The 17900-nt window shown below is 49.0% G+C and overlaps 20 non-coding genes across 20 annotated transcripts; 13 read left to right on the top strand and 7 right to left on the bottom strand.

The window, feature by feature from the left end:
• Positions 1-75: 75 nt before the first annotated feature.
• Positions 76-148, bottom strand: Trnav-uac (transfer RNA valine (anticodon UAC)). Its single transcript has one exon. It is a non-coding gene; the product is annotated as a tRNA-Val (tRNA).
• Positions 149-369: 221 nt separating this feature from the next.
• Positions 370-441, top strand: Trnap-cgg (transfer RNA proline (anticodon CGG)). The gene has a single exon. It is a non-coding gene; the product is annotated as a tRNA-Pro (tRNA).
• Positions 442-2232: 1791 nt separating this feature from the next.
• On the top strand, positions 2233-2304 carry Trnap-ugg (transfer RNA proline (anticodon UGG)). Its single transcript has one exon. It is a non-coding gene; the product is annotated as a tRNA-Pro (tRNA).
• A 624-nt stretch (positions 2305-2928) lies between these two features.
• Trnav-uac (transfer RNA valine (anticodon UAC)) lies at positions 2929-3001 on the bottom strand. The gene has a single exon. It is a non-coding gene; the product is annotated as a tRNA-Val (tRNA).
• A 221-nt stretch (positions 3002-3222) lies between these two features.
• Positions 3223-3294, top strand: Trnap-cgg (transfer RNA proline (anticodon CGG)). The gene has a single exon. It is a non-coding gene; the product is annotated as a tRNA-Pro (tRNA).
• A 1791-nt stretch (positions 3295-5085) lies between these two features.
• Positions 5086-5157, top strand: Trnap-ugg (transfer RNA proline (anticodon UGG)). The gene has a single exon. It is a non-coding gene; the product is annotated as a tRNA-Pro (tRNA).
• Positions 5158-5781: 624 nt separating this feature from the next.
• On the bottom strand, positions 5782-5854 carry Trnav-uac (transfer RNA valine (anticodon UAC)). Its single transcript has one exon. It is a non-coding gene; the product is annotated as a tRNA-Val (tRNA).
• A 221-nt stretch (positions 5855-6075) lies between these two features.
• On the top strand, positions 6076-6147 carry Trnap-cgg (transfer RNA proline (anticodon CGG)). Its single transcript has one exon. It is a non-coding gene; the product is annotated as a tRNA-Pro (tRNA).
• Positions 6148-7938: 1791 nt separating this feature from the next.
• On the top strand, positions 7939-8010 carry Trnap-ugg (transfer RNA proline (anticodon UGG)). The gene has a single exon. It is a non-coding gene; the product is annotated as a tRNA-Pro (tRNA).
• A 624-nt stretch (positions 8011-8634) lies between these two features.
• Trnav-uac (transfer RNA valine (anticodon UAC)) lies at positions 8635-8707 on the bottom strand. The gene has a single exon. It is a non-coding gene; the product is annotated as a tRNA-Val (tRNA).
• Positions 8708-8928: 221 nt separating this feature from the next.
• Positions 8929-9000, top strand: Trnap-cgg (transfer RNA proline (anticodon CGG)). Its single transcript has one exon. It is a non-coding gene; the product is annotated as a tRNA-Pro (tRNA).
• Positions 9001-10791: 1791 nt separating this feature from the next.
• Trnap-ugg (transfer RNA proline (anticodon UGG)) lies at positions 10792-10863 on the top strand. The gene has a single exon. It is a non-coding gene; the product is annotated as a tRNA-Pro (tRNA).
• Positions 10864-11487: 624 nt separating this feature from the next.
• Positions 11488-11560, bottom strand: Trnav-uac (transfer RNA valine (anticodon UAC)). The gene has a single exon. It is a non-coding gene; the product is annotated as a tRNA-Val (tRNA).
• A 221-nt stretch (positions 11561-11781) lies between these two features.
• On the top strand, positions 11782-11853 carry Trnap-cgg (transfer RNA proline (anticodon CGG)). Its single transcript has one exon. It is a non-coding gene; the product is annotated as a tRNA-Pro (tRNA).
• A 1791-nt stretch (positions 11854-13644) lies between these two features.
• Trnap-ugg (transfer RNA proline (anticodon UGG)) lies at positions 13645-13716 on the top strand. Its single transcript has one exon. It is a non-coding gene; the product is annotated as a tRNA-Pro (tRNA).
• A 624-nt stretch (positions 13717-14340) lies between these two features.
• Trnav-uac (transfer RNA valine (anticodon UAC)) lies at positions 14341-14413 on the bottom strand. Its single transcript has one exon. It is a non-coding gene; the product is annotated as a tRNA-Val (tRNA).
• Positions 14414-14634: 221 nt separating this feature from the next.
• Trnap-cgg (transfer RNA proline (anticodon CGG)) lies at positions 14635-14706 on the top strand. The gene has a single exon. It is a non-coding gene; the product is annotated as a tRNA-Pro (tRNA).
• Positions 14707-16497: 1791 nt separating this feature from the next.
• On the top strand, positions 16498-16569 carry Trnap-ugg (transfer RNA proline (anticodon UGG)). The gene has a single exon. It is a non-coding gene; the product is annotated as a tRNA-Pro (tRNA).
• Positions 16570-17193: 624 nt separating this feature from the next.
• Positions 17194-17266, bottom strand: Trnav-uac (transfer RNA valine (anticodon UAC)). Its single transcript has one exon. It is a non-coding gene; the product is annotated as a tRNA-Val (tRNA).
• Positions 17267-17487: 221 nt separating this feature from the next.
• On the top strand, positions 17488-17559 carry Trnap-cgg (transfer RNA proline (anticodon CGG)). The gene has a single exon. It is a non-coding gene; the product is annotated as a tRNA-Pro (tRNA).
• Positions 17560-17900: the final 341 nt, after the last annotated feature.

Here is a 17900-nt window from a genome sequence, read left to right as displayed (position 1 = left end):
ACATTTATTATCCCGCACACGCAGACGTGACGTTATCTCGGAAATGGAATCCTAAAACGGGTTTAAAAAAAGTCGTGCTTCCGCCCGGGATCGAACCGGGGACCTTCTGCGTGTAAAGCAGACGTGATAACCGCTACACCACGGAAACGACGGTTTTGCCGTTGTACTACCTGGAAAACCGTAGCTCCAACAGATTTTTCCTGCGTAAGCAAGGGCATCGGCTACGAGCTCCGTCCGATTCTAGAAGTTGCTATAGTAAAAGACAACGATAAAAACAATCAAACCGCAACAGCCAGGGAGAACGCTGGGTGAGCAGCAGCTCTGCACGGTGATAGCAAGAACGGAGGCGATAGTCATGTGCATCGAGAAGGCTCGTTGGTCTAGGGGTATGATTCCTGCTTCGGGTGCAGGAGGTCCCGGGTTCAAATCCCGGACGAGCCCTTGCGTTTTGTGCAAACGTGTGGCGACTACCGGCATGCCGGCGGCTGTTCCGCGCATTTCCTGCCCTCCAGGTAAGCACAAAAACCTAGTAGCCGGTTCTGAAAGAGTTTCATGTATCATTTGAGCCTTCTGCAGCCTGGTGGTTGGACGTTTGAAATTGATTTAAATGTTCACAGTAGAGATTGTAGCAAGTGTCTTGTTGAGTGCGACGAAAAAGTGATTACGCCCGGAATCGAAACGGAGACCTTCTGCCTGTTAGGCAGACGTGATAACCGCTACACCACGGAAACTGCTAAGCTCTGAGATCCACATGTGACACAACTTGCAGGACGATCACAACTTTGGCGTAAAAATCACTTTGCGGAAACGCACAATGCAGGTATTTCGCATTCGTACGCAACAATCGACAGCACCCTTGCCTGTCTGAATGCCACCACGAATAAGAGCCCAAGAAGTCGTCGGACAAGCTCGCGGCCGAGTCCTCGGTAGCATCAGCTACTCTTGCTTTCCGTACGAGCTACCGTCAATTCGCGCAGTCGCTATTGCATATGATGTCACCAAAAGCAATCACTTCGTTAGCGGCAAGGAGCCCGGGCCCAGCGGTAGCTCTACATGGAGGCACCAGCAGCCCCGACAGGCCGCCTCTGGCGCGCCGGCGTCCGGACCCGCGACCCCTAATGACGTTGCAGTCGATGTATTTCTTAATATCGCTTTTGGAAGAAGCAAGCCAGGTGTAAATCACACAGTATTTTACTGATGATCTGGAAACGCAAATTTAGAACAAGTAGAACATTATATAAAATTTGTTGTGTGGTCGAGCGGAACCCACCCTTCGCTCTTCCCAGATTATCGTTGCTGCACGGAATGATTGTTAAAGCACCGACGGCTTCAGAGTTCGTCTTCTCCAACGTTTGCTTTTGCAGTACATTCCGCAATCTTTTCGTTATGAGTCGTCTGTTTCGGTTTCCCGATGTAGTTTTGCTCACAGCTCCCGACTTCTCTTAACCCCGAGCCACCACTAGCCGAAAATTCCGCACTGCAGTCCGGTCAATCTGCAGAGCTCGATAAGAGCATCGCGGTCGTTCCTGAGCTAATGAAACGGCCGTGTCTGTAGTTGTTCCCAGATGTCTCCCACAGCAACGGCCTCCCGGACGCCTGCATTACAGGAGTACGCCCCTACTCCCAGCCATACAATTGCATTTGAAAGCAGAATAACATGAGCTACAGAGCAACTCCGACTTTTGTGTCTGACCTACTTTTAATGATACTGTGGTCGGTTTAGTTACTACTATCGCTGCTGGACGAAGCAGACCAGTTGAAAGCCACACGGTATTCTTGTAACGAACAGGTAATGGAAATTTAGGTAAAACGATATCAAAAAAAGTTGCGTGGTGGAGCGACACATACAGTTGGCTCTTCGTAGATGATCATTGCTGCACGGAATAATTCTTAAGGCACCGACGCCTTCAGGAGTCGTGTTTGGAAGTTTTGCTTGCAGTATATTCCGCTATCTTTTCGTTATGAGTTGGTGTTTCGGCTTCCCGGTGTTTTTTTGTTTAGTGCATTTGCCTTCCCTTGACGCTAAGAAAGCACATGACGAAAGTGAAACACCACCGTCTGTTCATCTGCAGAGTGCGATGAAATTATTCACTCTACATTCATTGCCTTTAATATTCTTTCCATCAGTGGTGGGCGCTGCCTTCAGAAAGCGCTTTTCTTTCTGATTTACATGAAAGTTTGTGTTCCTCGGAACTGGACTGCTTGGGATTACCTTCACTGCCACCGGCAGGTGGCTCGTTGGTCTAGGGGTATGATTCCTGCTTTGGGTGCAGGAGGTCCTGGGTTCAAATCCCGGACGAGCCCTATCGTTTTGACCGTGCTGAAGAGTAGGTGGAGCTCACCCACGTTTGTAGCTCTGCAATGAAGAACAGATGCGTGCCGCAGCACGCTGTGTGTGGCCCTACGGTCATGAAGGGACCGTTTGATATGGCAAGAATCTGATACCAGTAAATTACATAGGTCGATTTCTGTAGAAGAGCCGACAGTAATCTTGCATGCAACGGAAAACAAAGGTTGTCTTTGCAGAACGTGTGCACCGTGAGTGGAGACGAAGCTCAATCGTGGAGCAGTCTACCTTCATCTGATTAGCGACAACGTCAACCAAAGAGTGGGATACAAGACTGAGCGTAGTTACGAGTTTCTCACTATTAGTTATGTTCACACTTCAACAGAGTTGTGACAAGGCGAGTGCAAAGAGATCAGGAAAGCCAGTATGAAGCGAACTTGAAGTAGTCTTGAAGAAATGGATACTAAATTTTGCAGGCCAGAATGGAGCTACGAGCGTTCTGAGTTACTGAATACCGGTGCACTATGGGAGCAAGAGCATTTGACAGTAAAATGAGGTAGCACACGACATTTATTATCCCGCACACGCAGACGTGACGTTATCTCGGAAATGGAATCCTAAAACGGGTTTAAAAAAAGTCGTGCTTCCGCCCGGGATCGAACCGGGGACCTTCTGCGTGTAAAGCAGACGTGATAACCGCTACACCACGGAAACGACGGTTTTGCCGTTGTACTACCTGGAAAACCGTAGCTCCAACAGATTTTTCCTGCGTAAGCAAGGGCATCGGCTACGAGCTCCGTCCGATTCTAGAAGTTGCTATAGTAAAAGACAACGATAAAAACAATCAAACCGCAACAGCCAGGGAGAACGCTGGGTGAGCAGCAGCTCTGCACGGTGATAGCAAGAACGGAGGCGATAGTCATGTGCATCGAGAAGGCTCGTTGGTCTAGGGGTATGATTCCTGCTTCGGGTGCAGGAGGTCCCGGGTTCAAATCCCGGACGAGCCCTTGCGTTTTGTGCAAACGTGTGGCGACTACCGGCATGCCGGCGGCTGTTCCGCGCATTTCCTGCCCTCCAGGTAAGCACAAAAACCTAGTAGCCGGTTCTGAAAGAGTTTCATGTATCATTTGAGCCTTCTGCAGCCTGGTGGTTGGACGTTTGAAATTGATTTAAATGTTCACAGTAGAGATTGTAGCAAGTGTCTTGTTGAGTGCGACGAAAAAGTGATTACGCCCGGAATCGAAACGGAGACCTTCTGCCTGTTAGGCAGACGTGATAACCGCTACACCACGGAAACTGCTAAGCTCTGAGATCCACATGTGACACAACTTGCAGGACGATCACAACTTTGGCGTAAAAATCACTTTGCGGAAACGCACAATGCAGGTATTTCGCATTCGTACGCAACAATCGACAGCACCCTTGCCTGTCTGAATGCCACCACGAATAAGAGCCCAAGAAGTCGTCGGACAAGCTCGCGGCCGAGTCCTCGGTAGCATCAGCTACTCTTGCTTTCCGTACGAGCTACCGTCAATTCGCGCAGTCGCTATTGCATATGATGTCACCAAAAGCAATCACTTCGTTAGCGGCAAGGAGCCCGGGCCCAGCGGTAGCTCTACATGGAGGCACCAGCAGCCCCGACAGGCCGCCTCTGGCGCGCCGGCGTCCGGACCCGCGACCCCTAATGACGTTGCAGTCGATGTATTTCTTAATATCGCTTTTGGAAGAAGCAAGCCAGGTGTAAATCACACAGTATTTTACTGATGATCTGGAAACGCAAATTTAGAACAAGTAGAACATTATATAAAATTTGTTGTGTGGTCGAGCGGAACCCACCCTTCGCTCTTCCCAGATTATCGTTGCTGCACGGAATGATTGTTAAAGCACCGACGGCTTCAGAGTTCGTCTTCTCCAACGTTTGCTTTTGCAGTACATTCCGCAATCTTTTCGTTATGAGTCGTCTGTTTCGGTTTCCCGATGTAGTTTTGCTCACAGCTCCCGACTTCTCTTAACCCCGAGCCACCACTAGCCGAAAATTCCGCACTGCAGTCCGGTCAATCTGCAGAGCTCGATAAGAGCATCGCGGTCGTTCCTGAGCTAATGAAACGGCCGTGTCTGTAGTTGTTCCCAGATGTCTCCCACAGCAACGGCCTCCCGGACGCCTGCATTACAGGAGTACGCCCCTACTCCCAGCCATACAATTGCATTTGAAAGCAGAATAACATGAGCTACAGAGCAACTCCGACTTTTGTGTCTGACCTACTTTTAATGATACTGTGGTCGGTTTAGTTACTACTATCGCTGCTGGACGAAGCAGACCAGTTGAAAGCCACACGGTATTCTTGTAACGAACAGGTAATGGAAATTTAGGTAAAACGATATCAAAAAAAGTTGCGTGGTGGAGCGACACATACAGTTGGCTCTTCGTAGATGATCATTGCTGCACGGAATAATTCTTAAGGCACCGACGCCTTCAGGAGTCGTGTTTGGAAGTTTTGCTTGCAGTATATTCCGCTATCTTTTCGTTATGAGTTGGTGTTTCGGCTTCCCGGTGTTTTTTTGTTTAGTGCATTTGCCTTCCCTTGACGCTAAGAAAGCACATGACGAAAGTGAAACACCACCGTCTGTTCATCTGCAGAGTGCGATGAAATTATTCACTCTACATTCATTGCCTTTAATATTCTTTCCATCAGTGGTGGGCGCTGCCTTCAGAAAGCGCTTTTCTTTCTGATTTACATGAAAGTTTGTGTTCCTCGGAACTGGACTGCTTGGGATTACCTTCACTGCCACCGGCAGGTGGCTCGTTGGTCTAGGGGTATGATTCCTGCTTTGGGTGCAGGAGGTCCTGGGTTCAAATCCCGGACGAGCCCTATCGTTTTGACCGTGCTGAAGAGTAGGTGGAGCTCACCCACGTTTGTAGCTCTGCAATGAAGAACAGATGCGTGCCGCAGCACGCTGTGTGTGGCCCTACGGTCATGAAGGGACCGTTTGATATGGCAAGAATCTGATACCAGTAAATTACATAGGTCGATTTCTGTAGAAGAGCCGACAGTAATCTTGCATGCAACGGAAAACAAAGGTTGTCTTTGCAGAACGTGTGCACCGTGAGTGGAGACGAAGCTCAATCGTGGAGCAGTCTACCTTCATCTGATTAGCGACAACGTCAACCAAAGAGTGGGATACAAGACTGAGCGTAGTTACGAGTTTCTCACTATTAGTTATGTTCACACTTCAACAGAGTTGTGACAAGGCGAGTGCAAAGAGATCAGGAAAGCCAGTATGAAGCGAACTTGAAGTAGTCTTGAAGAAATGGATACTAAATTTTGCAGGCCAGAATGGAGCTACGAGCGTTCTGAGTTACTGAATACCGGTGCACTATGGGAGCAAGAGCATTTGACAGTAAAATGAGGTAGCACACGACATTTATTATCCCGCACACGCAGACGTGACGTTATCTCGGAAATGGAATCCTAAAACGGGTTTAAAAAAAGTCGTGCTTCCGCCCGGGATCGAACCGGGGACCTTCTGCGTGTAAAGCAGACGTGATAACCGCTACACCACGGAAACGACGGTTTTGCCGTTGTACTACCTGGAAAACCGTAGCTCCAACAGATTTTTCCTGCGTAAGCAAGGGCATCGGCTACGAGCTCCGTCCGATTCTAGAAGTTGCTATAGTAAAAGACAACGATAAAAACAATCAAACCGCAACAGCCAGGGAGAACGCTGGGTGAGCAGCAGCTCTGCACGGTGATAGCAAGAACGGAGGCGATAGTCATGTGCATCGAGAAGGCTCGTTGGTCTAGGGGTATGATTCCTGCTTCGGGTGCAGGAGGTCCCGGGTTCAAATCCCGGACGAGCCCTTGCGTTTTGTGCAAACGTGTGGCGACTACCGGCATGCCGGCGGCTGTTCCGCGCATTTCCTGCCCTCCAGGTAAGCACAAAAACCTAGTAGCCGGTTCTGAAAGAGTTTCATGTATCATTTGAGCCTTCTGCAGCCTGGTGGTTGGACGTTTGAAATTGATTTAAATGTTCACAGTAGAGATTGTAGCAAGTGTCTTGTTGAGTGCGACGAAAAAGTGATTACGCCCGGAATCGAAACGGAGACCTTCTGCCTGTTAGGCAGACGTGATAACCGCTACACCACGGAAACTGCTAAGCTCTGAGATCCACATGTGACACAACTTGCAGGACGATCACAACTTTGGCGTAAAAATCACTTTGCGGAAACGCACAATGCAGGTATTTCGCATTCGTACGCAACAATCGACAGCACCCTTGCCTGTCTGAATGCCACCACGAATAAGAGCCCAAGAAGTCGTCGGACAAGCTCGCGGCCGAGTCCTCGGTAGCATCAGCTACTCTTGCTTTCCGTACGAGCTACCGTCAATTCGCGCAGTCGCTATTGCATATGATGTCACCAAAAGCAATCACTTCGTTAGCGGCAAGGAGCCCGGGCCCAGCGGTAGCTCTACATGGAGGCACCAGCAGCCCCGACAGGCCGCCTCTGGCGCGCCGGCGTCCGGACCCGCGACCCCTAATGACGTTGCAGTCGATGTATTTCTTAATATCGCTTTTGGAAGAAGCAAGCCAGGTGTAAATCACACAGTATTTTACTGATGATCTGGAAACGCAAATTTAGAACAAGTAGAACATTATATAAAATTTGTTGTGTGGTCGAGCGGAACCCACCCTTCGCTCTTCCCAGATTATCGTTGCTGCACGGAATGATTGTTAAAGCACCGACGGCTTCAGAGTTCGTCTTCTCCAACGTTTGCTTTTGCAGTACATTCCGCAATCTTTTCGTTATGAGTCGTCTGTTTCGGTTTCCCGATGTAGTTTTGCTCACAGCTCCCGACTTCTCTTAACCCCGAGCCACCACTAGCCGAAAATTCCGCACTGCAGTCCGGTCAATCTGCAGAGCTCGATAAGAGCATCGCGGTCGTTCCTGAGCTAATGAAACGGCCGTGTCTGTAGTTGTTCCCAGATGTCTCCCACAGCAACGGCCTCCCGGACGCCTGCATTACAGGAGTACGCCCCTACTCCCAGCCATACAATTGCATTTGAAAGCAGAATAACATGAGCTACAGAGCAACTCCGACTTTTGTGTCTGACCTACTTTTAATGATACTGTGGTCGGTTTAGTTACTACTATCGCTGCTGGACGAAGCAGACCAGTTGAAAGCCACACGGTATTCTTGTAACGAACAGGTAATGGAAATTTAGGTAAAACGATATCAAAAAAAGTTGCGTGGTGGAGCGACACATACAGTTGGCTCTTCGTAGATGATCATTGCTGCACGGAATAATTCTTAAGGCACCGACGCCTTCAGGAGTCGTGTTTGGAAGTTTTGCTTGCAGTATATTCCGCTATCTTTTCGTTATGAGTTGGTGTTTCGGCTTCCCGGTGTTTTTTTGTTTAGTGCATTTGCCTTCCCTTGACGCTAAGAAAGCACATGACGAAAGTGAAACACCACCGTCTGTTCATCTGCAGAGTGCGATGAAATTATTCACTCTACATTCATTGCCTTTAATATTCTTTCCATCAGTGGTGGGCGCTGCCTTCAGAAAGCGCTTTTCTTTCTGATTTACATGAAAGTTTGTGTTCCTCGGAACTGGACTGCTTGGGATTACCTTCATTGCCACCGGCAGGTGGCTCGTTGGTCTAGGGGTATGATTCCTGCTTTGGGTGCAGGAGGTCCTGGGTTCAAATCCCGGACGAGCCCTATCGTTTTGACCGTGCTGAAGAGTAGGTGGAGCTCACCCACGTTTGTAGCTCTGCAATGAAGAACAGATGCGTGCCGCAGCACGCTGTGTGTGGCCCTACGGTCATGAAGGGACCGTTTGATATGGCAAGAATCTGATACCAGTAAATTACATAGGTCGATTTCTGTAGAAGAGCCGACAGTAATCTTGCATGCAACGGAAAACAAAGGTTGTCTTTGCAGAACGTGTGCACCGTGAGTGGAGACGAAGCTCAATCGTGGAGCAGTCTACCTTCATCTGATTAGCGACAACGTCAACCAAAGAGTGGGATACAAGACTGAGCGTAGTTACGAGTTTCTCACTATTAGTTATGTTCACACTTCAACAGAGTTGTGACAAGGCGAGTGCAAAGAGATCAGGAAAGCCAGTATGAAGCGAACTTGAAGTAGTCTTGAAGAAATGGATACTAAATTTTGCAGGCCAGAATGGAGCTACGAGCGTTCTGAGTTACTGAATACCGGTGCACTATGGGAGCAAGAGCATTTGACAGTAAAATGAGGTAGCACACGACATTTATTATCCCGCACACGCAGACGTGACGTTATCTCGGAAATGGAATCCTAAAACGGGTTTAAAAAAAGTCGTGCTTCCGCCCGGGATCGAACCGGGGACCTTCTGCGTGTAAAGCAGACGTGATAACCGCTACACCACGGAAACGACGGTTTTGCCGTTGTACTACCTGGAAAACCGTAGCTCCAACAGATTTTTCCTGCGTAAGCAAGGGCATCGGCTACGAGCTCCGTCCGATTCTAGAAGTTGCTATAGTAAAAGACAACGATAAAAACAATCAAACCGCAACAGCCAGGGAGAACGCTGGGTGAGCAGCAGCTCTGCACGGTGATAGCAAGAACGGAGGCGATAGTCATGTGCATCGAGAAGGCTCGTTGGTCTAGGGGTATGATTCCTGCTTCGGGTGCAGGAGGTCCCGGGTTCAAATCCCGGACGAGCCCTTGCGTTTTGTGCAAACGTGTGGCGACTACCGGCATGCCGGCGGCTGTTCCGCGCATTTCCTGCCCTCCAGGTAAGCACAAAAACCTAGTAGCCGGTTCTGAAAGAATTTCATGTATCATTTGAGCCTTCTGCAGCCTGGTGGTTGGACGTTTGAAATTGATTTAAATGTTCACAGTAGAGATTGTAGCAAGTGTCTTGTTGAGTGCGACGAAAAAGTGATTACGCCCGGAATCGAAACGGAGACCTTCTGCCTGTTAGGCAGACGTGATAACCGCTACACCACGGAAACTGCTAAGCTCTGAGATCCACATGTGACACAACTTGCAGGACGATCACAACTTTGGCGTAAAAATCACTTTGCGGAAACGCACAATGCAGGTATTTCGCATTCGTACGCAACAATCGACAGCACCCTTGCCTGTCTGAATGCCACCACGAATAAGAGCCCAAGAAGTCGTCGGACAAGCTCGCGGCCGAGTCCTCGGTAGCATCAGCTACTCTTGCTTTCCGTACGAGCTACCGTCAATACGCGCAGTCGCTATTGCATATGATGTCACCAAAAGCAATCACTTCGTTAGCGGCAAGGAGCCCGGGCCCAGCGGTAGCTCTACATGGAGGCACCAGCAGCCCCGACAGGCCGCCGCTGGCGCGCCGGCGTCCGGACCCGCGACCCCTAATGACGTTGCAGTCGATGTATTTCTTAATATCGCTTTTGGAAGAAGCAAGCCAGGTGTAAATCACACAGTATTTTACTGATGATCTGGAAACGCAAATTTAGAACAAGTAGAACATTATATAAAATTTGTTGTGTGGTCGAGCGGAACCCACCCTTCGCTCTTCCCAGATTATCGTTGCTGCACGGAATGATTGTTAAAGCACCGACGGCTTCAGAGTTCGTCTTCTCCAACGTTTGCTTTTGCAGTACATTCCGCAATCTTTTCGTTATGAGTCGTCTGTTTCGGTTTCCCGATGTAGTTTTGCTCACAGCTCCCGACTTCTCTTAACCCCGAGCCACCACTAGCCGAAAATTCCGCACTGCAGTCCGGTCAATCTGCAGAGCTCGATAAGAGCATCGCGGTCGTTCCTGAGCTAATGAAACGGCCGTGTCTGTAGTTGTTCCCAGATGTCTCCCACAGCAACGGCCTCCCGGACGCCTGCATTACAGGAGTACGCCCCTACTCCCAGCCATACAATTGCATTTGAAAGCAGAATAACATGAGCTACAGAGCAACTCCGACTTTTGTGTCTGACCTACTTTTAATGATACTGTGGTCGGTTTAGTTACTACTATCGCTGCTGGACGAAGCAGACCAGTTGAAAGCCACACGGTATTCTTGTAACGAACAGGTAATGGAAATTTAGGTAAAACGATATCAAAAAAAGTTGCGTGGTGGAGCGACACATACAGTTGGCTCTTCGTAGATGATCATTGCTGCACGGAATAATTCTTAAGGCACCGACGCCTTCAGGAGTCGTGTTTGGAAGTTTTGCTTGCAGTATATTCCGCTATCTTTTCGTTATGAGTTGGTGTTTCGGCTTCCCGGTGTTTTTTTGTTTAGTGCATTTGCCTTCCCTTGACGCTAAGAAAGCACATGACGAAAGTGAAACACCACCGTCTGTTCATCTGCAGAGTGCGATGAAATTATTCACTCTACATTCATTGCCTTTAATATTCTTTCCATCAGTGGTGGGCGCTGCCTTCAGAAAGCGCTTTTCTTTCTGATTTACATGAAAGTTTGTGTTCCTCGGAGCTGGACTGCTTGGGATTACCTTCACTGCCACCGGCAGGTGGCTCGTTGGTCTAGGGGTATGATTCCTGCTTTGGGTGCAGGAGGTCCTGGGTTCAAATCCCGGACGAGCCCTATCGTTTTGACCGTGCTGAAGAGTAGGTGGAGCTCACCCACGTTTGTAGCTCTGCAATGAAGAACAGATGCGTGCCGCAGCACGCTGTGTGTGGCCCTACGGTCATGAAGGGACCGTTTGATATGGCAAGAATCTGATACCAGTAAATTACATAGGTCGATTTCTGTAGAAGAGCCGACAGTAATCTTGCATGCAACGGAAAACAAAGGTTGTCTTTGCAGAACGTGTGCACCGTGAGTGGAGACGAAGCTCAATCGTGGAGCAGTCTACCTTCATCTGATTAGCGACAACGTCAACCAAAGAGTGGGATACAAGACTGAGCGTAGTTACGAGTTTCTCACTATTAGTTATGTTCACACTTCAACAGAGTTGTGACAAGGCGAGTGCAAAGAGATCAGGAAAGCCAGTATGAAGCGAACTTGAAGTAGTCTTGAAGAAATGGATACTAAATTTTGCAGGCCAGAATGGAGCTACGAGCGTTCTGAGTTACTGAATACCGGTGCACTATGGGAGCAAGAGCATTTGACAGTAAAATGAGGTAGCACACGACATTTATTATCCCGCACACGCAGACGTGACGTTATCTCGGAAATGGAATCCTAAAACGGGTTTAAAAAAAGTCGTGCTTCCGCCCGGGATCGAACCGGGGACCTTCTGCGTGTAAAGCAGACGTGATAACCGCTACACCACGGAAACGACGGTTTTGCCGTTGTACTACCTGGAAAACCGTAGCTCCAACAGATTTTTCCTGCGTAAGCAAGGGCATCGGCTACGAGCTCCGTCCGATTCTAGAAGTTGCTATAGTAAAAGACAACGATAAAAACAATCAAACCGCAACAGCCAGGGAGAACGCTGGGTGAGCAGCAGCTCTGCACGGTGATAGCAAGAACGGAGGCGATAGTCATGTGCATCGAGAAGGCTCGTTGGTCTAGGGGTATGATTCCTGCTTCGGGTGCAGGAGGTCCCGGGTTCAAATCCCGGACGAGCCCTTGCGTTTTGTGCAAACGTGTGGCGACTACCGGCATGCCGGCGGCTGTTCCGCGCATTTCCTGCCCTCCAGGTAAGCACAAAAACCTAGTAGCCGGTTCTGAAAGAATTTCATGTATCATTTGAGCCTTCTGCAGCCTGGTGGTTGGACGTTTGAAATTGATTTAAATGTTCACAGTAGAGATTGTAGCAAGTGTCTTGTTGAGTGCGACGAAAAAGTGATTACGCCCGGAATCGAAACGGAGACCTTCTGCCTGTTAGGCAGACGTGATAACCGCTACACCACGGAAACTGCTAAGCTCTGAGATCCACATGTGACACAACTTGCAGGACGATCACAACTTTGGCGTAAAAATCACTTTGCGGAAACGCACAATGCAGGTATTTCGCATTCGTACGCAACAATCGACAGCACCCTTGCCTGTCTGAATGCCACCACGAATAAGAGCCCAAGAAGTCGTCGGACAAGCTCGCGGCCGAGTCCTCGGTAGCATCAGCTACTCTTGCTTTCCGTACGAGCTACCGTCAATTCGCGCAGTCGCTATTGCATATGATGTCACCAAAAGCAATCACTTCGTTAGCGGCAAGGAGCCCGGGCCCAGCGGTAGCTCTACATGGAGGCACCAGCAGCCCCGACAGGCCGCCTCTGGCGCGCCGGCGTCCGGACCCGCGACCCCTAATGACGTTGCAGTCGATGTATTTCTTAATATCGCTTTTGGAAGAAGCAAGCCAGGTGTAAATCACACAGTATTTTACTGATGATCTGGAAACGCAAATTTAGAACAAGTAGAACATTATATAAAATTTGTTGTGTGGTCGAGCGGAACCCACCCTTCGCTCTTCCCAGATTATCGTTGCTGCACGGAATGATTGTTAAAGCACCGACGGCTTCAGAGTTCGTCTTCTCCAACGTTTGCTTTTGCAGTACATTCCGCAATCTTTTCGTTATGAGTCGTCTGTTTCGGTTTCCCGATGTAGTTTTGCTCACAGCTCCCGACTTCTCTTAACCCCGAGCCACCACTAGCCGAAAATTCCGCACTGCAGTCCGGTCAATCTGCAGAGCTCGATAAGAGCATCGCGGTCGTTCCTGAGCTAATGAAACGGCCGTGTCTGTAGTTGTTCCCAGATGTCTCCCACAGCAACGGCCTCCCGGACGCCTGCATTACAGGAGTACGCCCCTACTCCCAGCCATACAATTGCATTTGAAAGCAGAATAACATGAGCTACAGAGCAACTCCGACTTTTGTGTCTGACCTACTTTTAATGATACTGTGGTCGGTTTAGTTACTACTATCGCTGCTGGACGAAGCAGACCAGTTGAAAGCCACACGGTATTCTTGTAACGAACAGGTAATGGAAATTTAGGTAAAACGATATCAAAAAAAGTTGCGTGGTGGAGCGACACATACAGTTGGCTCTTCGTAGATGATCATTGCTGCACGGAATAATTCTTAAGGCACCGACGCCTTCAGGAGTCGTGTTTGGAAGTTTTGCTTGCAGTATATTCCGCTATCTTTTCGTTATGAGTTGGTGTTTCGGCTTCCCGGTGTTTTTTTGTTTAGTGCATTTGCCTTCCCTTGACGCTAAGAAAGCACATGACGAAAGTGAAACACCACCGTCTGTTCATCTGCAGAGTGCGATGAAATTATTCACTCTACATTCATTGCCTTTAATATTCTTTCCATCAGTGGTGGGCGCTGCCTTCAGAAAGCGCTTTTCTTTCTGATTTACATGAAAGTTTGTGTTCCTCGGAGCTGGACTGCTTGGGATTACCTTCACTGCCACCGGCAGGTGGCTCGTTGGTCTAGGGGTATGATTCCTGCTTTGGGTGCAGGAGGTCCCGGGTTCAAATCCCGGACGAGCCCTATCGTTTTGACCGTGCTGAAGAGTAGGTGGAGCACACCCACGTTTGTAGCTCTGCAATGAAGAACAGATGCGTGCCGCAGCACGCTGTGTGTGGCCCTACGGTCATGAAGGGACCGTTTGATATGGCAAGAATCTGATACCAGTAAATTACATAGGTCGATTTCTGTAGAAGAGCCGACAGTAATCTTGCATGCAACGGAAAACAAAGGTTGTCTTTGCAGAACGTGTGCACCGTGAGTGGAGACGAAGCTCAATCGTGGAGCAGTCTACCTTCATCTGATTAGCGACAACGTCAACCAAAGAGTGGGATACAAGACTGAGCGTAGTTACGAGTTTCTCACTATTAGTTATGTTCACACTTCAACAGAGTTGTGACAAGGCGAGTGCAAAGAGATCAGGAAAGCCAGTATGAAGCGAACTTGAAGTAGTCTTGAAGAAATGGATACTAAATTTTGCAGGCCAGAATGGAGCTACGAGCGTTCTGAGTTACTGAATACCGGTGCACTATGGGAGCAAGAGCATTTGACAGTAAAATGAGGTAGCACACGACATTTATTATCCCGCACACGCAGACGTGACGTTATCTCGGAAATGGAATCCTAAAACGGGTTTAAAAAAAGTCGTGCTTCCGCCCGGGATCGAACCGGGGACCTTCTGCGTGTAAAGCAGACGTGATAACCGCTACACCACGGAAACGACGGTTTTGCCGTTGTACTACCTGGAAAACCGTAGCTCCAACAGATTTTTCCTGCGTAAGCAAGGGCATCGGCTACGAGCTCCGTCCGATTCTAGAAGTTGCTATAGTAAAAGACAACGATAAAAACAATCAAACCGCAACAGCCAGGGAGAACGCTGGGTGAGCAGCAGCTCTGCACGGTGATAGCAAGAACGGAGGCGATAGTCATGTGCATCGAGAAGGCTCGTTGGTCTAGGGGTATGATTCCTGCTTCGGGTGCAGGAGGTCCCGGGTTCAAATCCCGGACGAGCCCTTGCGTTTTGTGCAAACGTGTGGCGACTACCGGCATGCCGGCGGCTGTTCCGCGCATTTCCTGCCCTCCAGGTAAGCACAAAAACCTAGTAGCCGGTTCTGAAAGAATTTCATGTATCATTTGAGCCTTCTGCAGCCTGGTGGTTGGACGTTTGAAATTGATTTAAATGTTCACAGTAGAGATTGTAGCAAGTGTCTTGTTGAGTGCGACGAAAAAGTGATTACGCCCGGAATCGAAACGGAGACCTTCTGCCTGTTAGGCAGACGTGATAACCGCTACACCACGGAAACTGCTAAGCTCTGAGATCCACATGTGACACAACTTGCAGGACGATCACAACTTTGGCGTAAAAATCACTTTGCGGAAACGCACAATGCAGGTATTTCGCATTCGTACGCAACAATCGACAGCACCCTTGCCTGTCTGAATGCCACCACGAATAAGAGCCCAAGAAGTCGTCGGACAAGCTCGCGGCCGAGTCCTCGGTAGCATCAGCTACTCTTGCTTTCCGTACGAGCTACCGTCAATTCGCGCAGTCGCTATTGCATATGATGTCACCAAAAGCAATCACTTCGTTAGCGGCAAGGAGCCCGGGCCCAGCGGTAGCTCTACATGGAGGCACCAGCAGCCCCGACAGGCCGCCTCTGGCGCGCCGGCGTCCGGACCCGCGACCCCTAATGACGTTGCAGTCGATGTATTTCTTAATATCGCTTTTGGAAGAAGCAAGCCAGGTGTAAATCACACAGTATTTTACTGATGATCTGGAAACGCAAATTTAGAACAAGTAGAACATTATATAAAATTTGTTGTGTGGTCGAGCGGAACCCACCCTTCGCTCTTCCCAGATTATCGTTGCTGCACGGAATGATTGTTAAAGCACCGACGGCTTCAGAGTTCGTCTTCTCCAACGTTTGCTTTTGCAGTACATTCCGCAATCTTTTCGTTATGAGTCGTCTGTTTCGGTTTCCCGATGTAGTTTTGCTCACAGCTCCCGACTTCTCTTAACCCCGAGCCACCACTAGCCGAAAATTCCGCACTGCAGTCCGGTCAATCTGCAGAGCTCGATAAGAGCATCGCGGTCGTTCCTGAGCTAATGAAACGGCCGTGTCTGTAGTTGTTCCCAGATGTCTCCCACAGCAACGGCCTCCCGGACGCCTGCATTACAGGAGTACGCCCCTACTCCCAGCCATACAATTGCATTTGAAAGCAGAATAACATGAGCTACAGAGCAACTCCGACTTTTGTGTCTGACCTACTTTTAATGATACTGTGGTCGGTTTAGTTACTACTATCGCTGCTGGACGAAGCAGACCAGTTGAAAGCCACACGGTATTCTTGTAACGAACAGGTAATGGAAATTTAGGTAAAACGATATCAAAAAAAGTTGCGTGGTGGAGCGACACATACAGTTGGCTCTTCGTAGATGATCATTGCTGCACGGAATAATTCTTAAGGCACCGACGCCTTCAGGAGTCGTGTTTGGAAGTTTTGCTTGCAGTATATTCCGCTATCTTTTCGTTATGAGTTGGTGTTTCGGCTTCCCGGTGTTTTTTTGTTTAGTGCATTTGCCTTCCCTTGACGCTAAGAAAGCACATGACGAAAGTGAAACACCACCGTCTGTTCATCTGCAGAGTGCGATGAAATTATTCACTCTACATTCATTGCCTTTAATATTCTTTCCATCAGTGGTGGGCGCTGCCTTCAGAAAGCGCTTTTCTTTCTGATTTACATGAAAGTTTGTGTTCCTCGGAGCTGGACTGCTTGGGATTACCTTCACTGCCACCGGCAGGTGGCTCGTTGGTCTAGGGGTATGATTCCTGCTTTGGGTGCAGGAGGTCCCGGGTTCAAATCCCGGACGAGCCCTATCGTTTTGACCGTGCTGAAGAGTAGGTGGAGCACACCCACGTTTGTAGCTCTGCAATGAAGAACAGATGCGTGCCGCAGCACGCTGTGTGTGGCCCTACGGTCATGAAGGGACCGTTTGATATGGCAAGAATCTGATACCAGTAAATTACATAGGTCGATTTCTGTAGAAGAGCCGACAGTAATCTTGCATGCAACGGAAAACAAAGGTTGTCTTTGCAGAACGTGTGCACCGTGAGTGGAGACGAAGCTCAATCGTGGAGCAGTCTACCTTCATCTGATTAGCGACAACGTCAACCAAAGAGTGGGATACAAGACTGAGCGTAGTTACGAGTTTCTCACTATTAGTTATGTTCACACTTCAACAGAGTTGTGACAAGGCGAGTGCAAAGAGATCAGGAAAGCCAGTATGAAGCGAACTTGAAGTAGTCTTGAAGAAATGGATACTAAATTTTGCAGGCCAGAATGGAGCTACGAGCGTTCTGAGTTACTGAATACCGGTGCACTATGGGAGCAAGAGCATTTGACAGTAAAATGAGGTAGCACACGACATTTATTATCCCGCACACGCAGACGTGACGTTATCTCGGAAATGGAATCCTAAAACGGGTTTAAAAAAAGTCGTGCTTCCGCCCGGGATCGAACCGGGGACCTTCTGCGTGTAAAGCAGACGTGATAACCGCTACACCACGGAAACGACGGTTTTGCCGTTGTACTACCTGGAAAACCGTAGCTCCAACAGATTTTTCCTGCGTAAGCAAGGGCATCGGCTACGAGCTCCGTCCGATTCTAGAAGTTGCTATAGTAAAAGACAACGATAAAAACAATCAAACCGCAACAGCCAGGGAGAACGCTGGGTGAGCAGCAGCTCTGCACGGTGATAGCAAGAACGGAGGCGATAGTCATGTGCATCGAGAAGGCTCGTTGGTCTAGGGGTATGATTCCTGCTTCGGGTGCAGGAGGTCCCGGGTTCAAATCCCGGACGAGCCCTTGCGTTTTGTGCAAACGTGTGGCGACTACCGGCATGCCGGCGGCTGTTCCGCGCATTTCCTGCCCTCCAGGTAAGCACAAAAACCTAGTAGCCGGTTCTGAAAGAGTTTCATGTATCATTTGAGCCATCTGCAGCCTGGTGGTTGGACGTTTGAAATTGATTTAAATGTTCACAGTAGAGATTGTAGCAAGTGTCTTGTTGAGTGCGACGAAAAAGTGATTACGCCCGGAATCGAAACGGAGACCTTCTGCCTGTTAGGCAGACGTGATAACCGCTACACCACGGAAACTGCTAAGCTCTGAGATCCACATGTGACACAACTTGCAGGACGATCACAACT

The sequence above is a fragment of the Schistocerca gregaria genome, chromosome 2 (genome assembly GCF_023897955.1).
Source record: "Schistocerca gregaria isolate iqSchGreg1 chromosome 2, iqSchGreg1.2, whole genome shotgun sequence".
NCBI classification, from domain to species: Eukaryota; Metazoa; Arthropoda; class Insecta; order Orthoptera; family Acrididae; genus Schistocerca; species Schistocerca gregaria.
Note: the sequence above shows the minus strand (reverse complement) of the source record. Positions and strands in the feature narration are given on the sequence as shown.